The sequence below is a fragment of the Mesocricetus auratus genome, unplaced genomic scaffold (assembly GCF_017639785.1).
Source record: "Mesocricetus auratus isolate SY011 unplaced genomic scaffold, BCM_Maur_2.0 Super-Scaffold_100003, whole genome shotgun sequence".
NCBI lineage: Eukaryota > Metazoa > Chordata > Mammalia > Rodentia > Cricetidae > Mesocricetus > Mesocricetus auratus.
In genome coordinates this window covers 51,133,407-51,144,037 of record NW_024429188.1, presented here as the reverse complement: position 1 = coordinate 51,144,037, position 10,631 = coordinate 51,133,407, and the positions used below count along the sequence as shown (strand labels likewise).

The following is a 10,631-nucleotide window of genomic DNA, read 5'->3' as shown; positions in this document are numbered from 1 at the left end:
TCTCAACAACAGTCTCTGTCTGCTACAAAAAGAAGCTTCTTTGATGAGGGGTGAGAGCTATACTCACATTTTGAATGAGATGCCCTCCCATAGTATCAGGCATTTAATGAATTAGTTTTCAGTTGGTGGCACTGCTTGCATGGTTTTAGGAGGTGTGACTTTGCTGGAGAAAGTATATCACTGGAGACAGGCTTTGAGATATCAACAGTCACACAATATCCCCAATGCACTCTCTCTGGTTCATGCTTACAGTTGAATATGTGAGCCTTTAACTTCCCACACATGTTGCCATTCCTGTCACCTGCTGTTGTGATTCCCTGCCATAATAGACTCTTATCCCTCTGAACCTGCACGGCCAAATAAATCCTTCCTTCTCTAGGTCCCTTGGTCATGTTGTTTATCACAGCAATGGAAAAGTAACTATTATAGTCGGTAAAAGGATAGGTATTTTGTATATAACTAGAAATTATATTTGTTTAGGAAATGACAGTTACAGATTCTCCTCTAGGGTCTATGACCTCTCCAACTGGGCTGTTAGGTAGGTTGCAGTACCAGGCATGAATTCTCTCCAATTTAGCAGTCTTTAAGTCCAATTAGACAGGCATCGGTTACTCCCCAAATCATGTTACCACTATTGCACTATGGAAGACATATAGTTAGGCTAGTTATTTTTATTTGTAAGCTTTGTAGGCTATTGATTACCTTTCTCTTTTAGCAGCTTGAATAGCACCTTCCAATACTGTGAGAATTTGTCTGCAGGAAGGAGACTTCTAGATTAGTTCCTGTTTGATTTCTTCAGGCTCTTTTTCTGAAATGTGTGGTGTTTTCAGCAACAGTATTTTATCTTCAAGTTCTAGGAGGCAACCAAGAGCAATGGCAATAGCCTGTATTGTTTTGGAAATCTCCTGGATGGCCCCCTCCAGCCCAACAGCTCAGAGTGAGGTTTCCCATGCCAGGCAGTAAGGTTTTGTTGGTTTGTAATTCTCAGAGGCACCATTATTATCCAGTGTGGTATAACTTCACTTATATGTATATACACATTTATTTTATATATTTAGGATTTGCTTTTACAAATATAAGTGTTTTGCCCAGTTGTATACTTGTACACCATTTCAGTGTGTGTGTGTGTGTGTGTGTGTGTGTGTGTGGTACCTGTGGAGGCCAAAACATGGCTTCAGATTCCTGAAACTGAAGTTTAGAGAGGATTTTGAATTATTTTTTTAAATAATAAACATTTTTATTTCTCTGATAACTTTTAAAATGTGAACATTCTGTGATTTAGCCACAGAATTTATTTACCTCCAAGTAACTTCTTCATTGGGCCTCAGTTTCCTTTGAAACAGCATACTCTTATTCCGGAAGGCAGTCAGCTTTTTGTCATCCCTCTTGTCTAGATAGCATCCAAAGGCCAATCCCACAGGGACAAGTATATGAACCTAGTGGTCACGTACAAGCTGAAGCAAGGTCATCATGGCTGCTGCAGCCCGGTGCCAAGCACAGCCCACCGGACCAAGGGCAGCGGCTGGGAGCTAGGCCACCCGAGTAATAAGTACTCTTAACTGCTGAGCCATATCTGTCTGTCTGTCTGATTGTCTGTCTACCTATCTATCTATAACAATCTTATGACATCATATGGTTTATTGTGACTTTTTCAGACATCCCTAATATTTTTGTCTTTTCTTCTTTACTCTCTCACCATATTACCTCCCTCCCAAGTTAACATTCCCACATTTCCCATCGCCTTCATAGCATCTGTGTTCTACCAGTCCCTTCTTTAGTGCAGATGAAGCATTTCTTAAGTCTATGAATTATTACCCCAATCCAAATGCAAATAGAAATATTACAATAAAACTTCAAACTAACTTTCCTCATGAACATGAATGCAAAAATCCTCAAAAAAATTAGCATTCATCAGGAATAGGAAGGAGACAAAAGAGGGAAATGGGATGTGTATGAAAATGAACAAAGCATATTATAGACATGTATTAAATACATATATCAAAGAATAATAAAGAATAAAATTTAGAACACTGGCAAATTAAATACAGAGATCTATTTAAAATAATTATGCACCATGACAAAGTGGGACTTATTCTAGATATGCAAAACTGTTTTAACATTCAAAAATTAACATATGTAACTGAATACCTGAGCAGGCTGAAGAATAAAATCATGATCACTATCAATTGATGCAAAAAATCAGTGGACAAAACTAACAATTGTTTGTGCTAAAACTCATGAAACTTGAAATAGATTGACTTTCTCAACTTCATTAAGAGCGTCAATAAAAAGCCTAAAGTCAATACATTTAGTGAATAAATCCTCTTATTGCCTTTTATATCTACAAGCAGATTCACCCTGTGTTCCTGATATTTGTGAGTTATATTTTTCTCATTTTTTCCTTCACCATTCTTGCTAGATGTCTGACAATATCAATAGTCTTTAAAAAGTACATTTATTGTGCTTCCTGATTTTTCTTGTGTCATTTCCTTTACAATTTAGTGATTTGTGATTTCTACTCTTGTTCTTTAATTTTGTGAGATGGTCTTACTTAGCCTATGTTTGCCTCAAGCTTACTATGTATCTGAGATTAGTCTTGAGTACCTCATCATCCTGTTCTACTTCACAAGTAGTGGGGTTGCAAGTATGCCCCATCACACCTGGCTTTCAACTAATGTGATTTTGTTAGTTTATTATGGAAACTTGGTTCACTGATTTTTAAGTTTTCCTTTACTAATACATGCAATTATTTCCACTTAAAAGTCATTCTGGTGGTATATATCAAGCATTTAATATGCTGTATTTTCATTATGCTTCTGCTCTATGAAAGATACCATTAAAAGAGTGAAAAGACTGTCCTTTGCCTTACAAAAGCTTCTCAGTTTCAGGAGGTCCCATTTATTAATTGTCAGTCTCAGTGTCTGTGCTACTGGTGTTACGTTTAGGAAGCAGCCTCCTACTTTCTATTCTAAGAGGTTCAATGTGGCTGGATTTATGTTGAGGTCTTTGACTTAAGTTTTGTACATGTCACTAGACATGGATTTATCTGCAGTCTCCTACATGCCAATATCCAGTTATGCCAGCACCATTTGTTGAAGATGCTTTCTTTTTTCCATTGTGTAATTTTAGTTTCTTTGTCAAAATCAGGTGTTTGTAGGTGTATGGATTAAAATCAGGGTTTTCAATTCGATTCCATTGGTCTACCTGTTTATTTTTGTGCCAGTACCAAGTTGCTTTTGGGACTATAGCTCTATGATAGAGCTTGAAGTCAGGGATGGTGATGCCTCCGGAAGTTCCTTTATTGTACAGCATTGTTTTGGTTATCCTGGTCTTTTGTTTTTCCATATAAAGTTGATTACTGTCCTTTTAAGGTCTGTGAAGAATTGTGATGGTATTTTGATGGGAATTGCGTTGATTCTGTAGATTGCTTTTGACAAGATTGTCATTTTTATTATGTTGATCCTACCTATCCAAGAGCATGGGAGATCTTTCCATTTTCTGATACCTTCTTTAATTACTTTCTTTAAAGATTCAAAGTTCTTGCTATACAGGTCTTTCACTTGTTTGGTTAGCATTATCCCAAGATATTTGATGTTGTTTGTGGCTGGCTATTGTAAAGAGCGATGTTTCTCTGATTTCTTTCTCAACATATTTATCATCTGTATATAGTAGTCCTGCGGATATTTTTGAGTTAATCTTGTATCCTGCCACTTTGCTGAAGGTGTTTATCAGCTGTAGGAGTTCCCTGATAGAGTCTTTCGGATCGCTTGTGTAAACTATCATATCATCTGCAAATAGTGATAGTTTGACTTCTTCCGTTCCAATTTTTATCCCCTTGATCCCTTGGCAGCCCACAGAATGGGAAAAGATATTCACCAACCCCACATCTGACAGAGGGCTGATGTCCAAAATGTACAAAGAACTCAATAAGCTAGCCTCAAAAACATCAAATAATCCAATTAAAAAGTGGGGTACAGAACTAAATAGAGAATTCTCAATAGAGGAGTCTAAAATGGCTGATAGACACCTAAAAAAGCTACTTTGGAAATCAGTATGGAGATTACTCAGGAAAATGGGAATCAGTCTACCACAAGATCCAGCAATCCCATTCTTAAGCATATAGTTAAAAGATGTGCATTCATACAACAAGGATATCTGTTCCACTATGTTCATAGCAGCACTATTTGTAATAGCCAGAACCTGGAAGCAACCTAGATGCCCCTCAACTGAAGAATGGATAGAGAAAATGTGGTACATTTACACAATGGAGTACTACTCAGCAGAAAAAACAAACAATGGAATTTTGAAATTTGCAGGCAAATGGATGGAACTAGAAGAAACCATCCTGAGTGAGGTGACCTAGTCACAAGAAGACACACATGGTATGTACTCATATATGAATTTTAGACATAGAGCAACAGACTACCAGCCTACAACCCACACCACCAGAGAAGCTAGGGAACAAGGAGGACCCTAAGAGAGACATATATGGTCCACCGGAGATGGGGAAAGGGACGAGATCTCCTGAGCAAATTGGGAGCATGGGCGAGGGGAGAGGGAGCTAGAAGAAAGAGACGAGGAGAAGAAGAAGGGAGAGAAGGACAGGAGGGAGCAGGAAGTTTGAATCAGGGGAAGAATAGAGGAGAGCAAGATAAGAGACACCATAATAGAGGGAGCCATTATAGGTTTAAAGAGAAATCTGGTACTACTAGGGAAATGTTCAACTAACAATCTAAGCAATTGTGGAGACGCTACCTTAATTGCCTTTCCCTGATAATGAGATTGATGACTACCTTATATGTTATCCTAGAGCCTTGATCTAGTAGCTGATGGAAGCAGAGTCAGACACCCATAGCTAAACAGTGAGCTGAACTCCTGGAACCCAGTTGCAGAGAGGGAGGAGTGATGAGCAAAGGGGTCAAGACCAGGCTGGAGAAACCCACAGAAACAGCTGACTTGAACAAGGGGGAGCTCATGGACCCCAGACAGATAGCTGGGAAACCAGCATAGGACCGATCCAGACACCCTGAACATGGGTGTCAGTGAGGAGGCCTGGGAAATCTATGCGGCCTCTGGAAGTGGATCAGTATTTATCCCTAGTATACTGTTTGGGAGCCCATTCCACAAAGAACGATAACTCTCTCAGCCTACACACATGGGGGAGGCCTAGGCCCTGCTCCAAATTATATGACAGACTTTGAAGATCTTCCATGGAATGCCTCACCTTCCCTGGGGAGCAGAAAGGAAATAGGATAGGGAGTTAGTTGGGGGGGCAGGGGAAAAGGGGAGGGAGAGGAAACTGGGGTTGACATGTAAAACAAGCTTGCTTCTAATTTAAATAAAAAATAGAAAAAAAAGAGTGAAAAGAGTGGGGTGGGAAAATGGTTCATGGAGTAAAAGTGATTGCCACACAAGCATAAGGACATGAGTTCACAACTCCTAAACCCACATAAAACCACACACAGTGGAGTCCCAGCAATCCTATGATGAGATGAAGGGCAAAGACCGGAGAATCCTAGGAAGTTCACAGGTCAACTAGCCTGGCATACACTGTAATAAACAACTGGAGACCCTATCTCAAACAAAATAGAAGGGAGGACAGATGCGCAAAGCTGTCTTTTGACTTCTACATTCATACCATGGCACACATGTATCAGCATTTACACACACACACACACACACACACACACACACACACACAGAGATAAACACAGAAACACACACACACAGAGACACACAGACACACACAAAGACACACACACACACAAAGACACACACAGACACACACACATAGCCACAGTCACACACACACACACACCTTGAAAAAATTGAAAAGAAAAGTCATTTATGAGAAGAAAAATTAAAGACATATATACTAAATATATGTTATCTAAAATACAGAAAGAAATTTTCAAGCTTAAGAGCAATAAAACAACCCAATTTTAAAAATTAACATCATATGTCATTGTGGATTTATTAAAAGAGAGAGCAAGATACAATGGCCAAAATTCAGAATATTAAAACCAAATGGTAGGGTTGGAGAGATGGCTCAGGAGTTGAAAGCTCCTCCGTTCTTACAGAATACCAGAGTTCTTTAGCTAGCAACTACATCAGGGGCTGTAACTCTAGCTCCAGGGTAGCCAACACTTTTCTCTGTGGGCAACTGCAAAGCCATGAATAGACACACATACATGCACGCACACACGCACACAAATAAAAATTAAAAAGTAAATCTTTAAAATCAAATTGTGGTTATTAATAGACTATGAACCATTGGAACTCACTTTACTGATAGGAATTCAACAACCAAAAGAAAAAAGGGTGGAAATCCACATATAATTCAACCACCAACAGCCATTCCAAAACAAAAAAGAATGAGAAATCAATGCTCATTAATATCCCTCAATATTAATGGTCTTAACTCACCCATAAAAAGACACAGGCTAACAGAATGGATTCGAACACAGAACCCATCCTTCTGCTGAATACAAGAAACACACCTCAGCCTCAAAGACATCTCAGAGTTAGGGATTGGGAAAAGATTTTCCAATCAAATGGACCCAAGAAACAAGCAGGGGTAGCAATCCTAATATCTAACAAATTAGACTTTAAACTAAAATCAATCAAAAGATGAAGGAGGTCATTTCATGCTCACCACAGGAGAAATCCACCAAGATGAAGTTCCAATTCTGAACATCTATGACCCCAAATACAAAGGCACTCACGTTTGTAAAAGAAACATTACTAAAACCCAAATCACATATAAAGCCCCACACACTTATTGTGGGAGACTTCAATACCCCACTCTCACCATTAGACAGGACTACCAGACAGAAACTTAACAAAGAAGCAAAGAAACTAATAGAAGTTATGAAACTGACATTTTAAAAAGCACTTTGTACATTTATCACAAAACTAACCATACATACTCTTATGGCAAAATCTAGGAATCACATTACCTAGTGTTTACCTAAATGAGTTAGGAGCTTCCACCCACACAAAACCATATACACCAGTTCATGTTTATAGTAGCTTTACTCATAATTGACAAGATATTCAAAATAGACAAACCGTGATACAGTCATATAATACAATATTACTCATCAATAAAATGAAATTAGTCATCAAGATGCAAAATGATCTGAAAAATATCAAATGGATATCAAGTGAAAAATGCTACTCTAAAAAGTCTATATACAGTGGTTGCAAGTTGCCCCATGAGAGAAGGAAGAGACAAATAGAATATAAGGAATGTTAGGCCACAAGAATTATTTTTGGATGACACAGTAATGTACGTACGACACATGTGAAACTCTACGCATTGTGTAATACAAAGAACAAACCCTAATGTAAATGATGCACTCTAGAAAAAGGGCATCAATATTGATTCATCAATTCTAAGAAAGTAGACTCAGGATACAGGTAAAATCCTGGCAGTGCAAGTGTATTGAGTTCAGATCCTACAAACCAACATAAGGCCAGACATGGAAATGCTCCTGTGACCCAAGGGCTCCTTACAGGGAGATGGGAGGTAAGACATTAGACTAACTGAAAGTTTCTGGGTCAAGTGGCTTGGCATACAACGTTGCAAGCAAAAATACAAGATCCTGTTTCAAACAAAGTGCAAGGTAAGTACTGACATACAAGATTGCCCTCTGACCTCCACATATATACTGTGGCATATGTGTGCCCTTGCATGCATTTACATGTGCACACACACACACACACACACACACACACACACAGCATACACATGTGCACAAAAATTTGAAAAGAAGCACTAAATATTAAGAAGAGGAAAACCCACACCTAACATAGTTGTGTAAGATTGAAAGCTTTCCTGTAATACGAGGAATAAGACACATATGCCACTTGCATTACTTTTCTTGTCACTGTAACCTAATACCTGAAAAAAACACCTATGGAAAGGAGACATTCTTTGAGCTCATGATCTGAGAGGGTAAATCCATCATGTCAAGGCATGGTAGCAAGAATATCAGATGGCTGGGCGCCTTGCAGCCCACTCAATATTCCACCACTGGAGAGTGACGAGTGCCTGTGTCCCACTCAGTTTCTTCATCTCACATAGTCTATACCATGAAATGACCCCACTGAAAATTAGGCTAGGTCTTTCCTGCTCGGATAAACCTCTCTGAAAATGCTATCACAGATCCTAGATGATTTTAAATTGTGTTACGTTGATAGTCAAGATCAAATATTAGAAATCCATTCTTATCAACTTGACATCTGATTATATTATTCTTAAATTGTAACATTTCGATAGACTATGGACATCCCCATGGAGGGCCTCAGCCTCTCTGGGGAAAGGAGGAAGTATTGGGGGGGGTTGGTGGGAAGGCGTGGGAGGAGGGGAGGGAAAGGGAGAGGGACCTGGGATTGATATGTGAAGCAACTTTGTTTCTAATTTAAATTTAAAAAAATAAAATAAAATTGAAAAAATTGTAACATTTCACTCATAGTCCTCAAAGGGAAATGCATTTAGTTACTCTTCAAGAGTCCCCAAATTCTTAACTGTATAATATTATACAAAGGACCAAGTTCAAATTCTCATTTAAGAATCAAGGCAATACCTTAACTATGAGCCACTCTTTTAAAAAGTAAGGTACATATTTACAATATACTTTGATACATAGAAAACATTTCCATTCCAAAATGGAGAAATCAGAACATCACAAGTAAAGATCCAGCCAAAGCAAGATAGAAACCAAGCAGGAAAAACAACAAATCTTGTAACTCCATGTCCAGAATCTGGTTTTCTTTTTTTCCTTTTCTTTCTTTAAAATTCAAATTAGAAACAATCTTATTTTACATATCAGTCCCAGTTCCCTCATCCTCCCATGCCCTCCCCACCGACCCCATCCCATCCCTCTTCTGCTCCATAGAAAGGGTGAGGACTTCCATGGGGGATCATCAAAGTCTGTCCCATCTTTTGGGTCAGTGCCTAGGCCCTCCCCGTGTGTCTAGGCTGAAAGTATCCCTCTATGGAGAATGGGCTCCCAAAGTCCATTCATGCACTAGGGATAAATACTGTTCCACTACCAGGGGCCACATAGACTGCCCAGGCCTCCTAACTGACACACACGTTCAGGGGGCCTAGTTCTGTCCTATATTGGTTCTTGAGCTGTCAGTCTGGGGTCCATGAGCTCCTCCTTGTCCAAGTCAGCTGTTACTGTGGGTCTCTCCAGCCTAGTCTTGACTCATTTGCTCATCACTCCTCTTTCTCTACAACTGGATTCCTGGAGTTCGGCTCAGTGCTTAGCTGTGGGTCTCTGCTTCTGCTTCCATCAGGTACTGGCTCTAGGATGGCATATAAGGTAGTCATCAATCTCACTATAGGGGAAGGGAATCTGGTTTTCTTGATGACATCATGTGAATTCCAACAGCTTTATGTAGCCCCTATTATCTAGGCTGCCACCTTTAACATATGTAACCATTCTCTTGGACCCACTCCATAATGTGCCACAGCTTTCTTCCTGTAATTCTGGTATCTTCAACATTCTGGGATCAGCATTGCAATTTGGGCTTCACCTATATAGTTTCATATCATCACCCCTTGAGCCTCTTTGTGGGGAATCCAATCCTGCTAAACATTCTTTTGTCTTAGCAGCTTTCTGGAACCTTGGTTCAATCTTCCATGTTCTTTTAACTTGAATTTTGCATGCTTGAAAAATTAGCACCAAGCAGACAATACTCTAAGTATACAGAAACAATGGAAAATTATTTAACCTTAAAAGGAACGAAAAGTGACACTTCTTACAAAATGCATAAACTTTGATGCTATTATTCTGACTAAAATAAGTCTATCACAAAAGACCAAATATTGTATGATTCCAATTTTATGAGCTATCCAGTACTAGAAGCTGAATTATATTCCCATGATATATATGTTAGAGCACACTCCCAGTAACTTCAGATATAGACATTTTAGGAGGCAAGTGTAATTGAAGTTATATAGTTAGGGTCCCAAACTAACAGGATTCGTCTCCATTTAAGCTTGCTCTTCTCTCCAAGCACCCAGAAAAGACTGTGGAAGCACACGGTGAGAAGACAGTCATTTGCAAACAAGCAGAGTCTTTTACCAGAATCTGACTATGTTGGCACTCATGTCTCATATTTCTAGCCTCTAGGGTTGTGAAAAAATAAACAAATTTTTTTGTTGTTTAAACCAACCAGTCTATTTTTTTAGTAGCTAGAGCTGACAAATACACCTGGGATAGTCAATTTAATTTGAAAATTTAAATAGAATAATATTTCCTTGGGGCGAAGGGAGGGAAAATGGAGAGTTGTTTTTAATAGGTGTTGTATTTCAGTTTGAGATGATGAACAACTTCTATAAATATGTAGCAATGTTAGCTGCATTAACAATGTGGATGTAAATACCACTATAAATGTAAATGTTGCTGAACTATAGATTTAAAATGGTTCATTGGTGAATTTTGTACCATACATATTTTACCCCAAGAAAAACGCATTAGAGAATATAAGGAGTATAATACTCTCTTTTCTTGTTTTTCAGTTTTCTGAAAATTTAGAGTTTCTCTAAATAGATAATAAAAGAACAAACTTTTAAAATGCCTCAGTATTTATAGAACCACATGCAACGTACTATA

At 38.6% G+C, this 10,631-nt stretch overlaps 1 pseudogene; it reads right to left on the bottom strand.

The window, feature by feature from the left end:
* Window positions 1-1,215: 1,215 nt before the first annotated feature.
* Window positions 1,216-1,499, bottom strand: LOC121139839 (annotated as a pseudogene).
* Window positions 1,500-10,631: the final 9,132 nt, after the last annotated feature.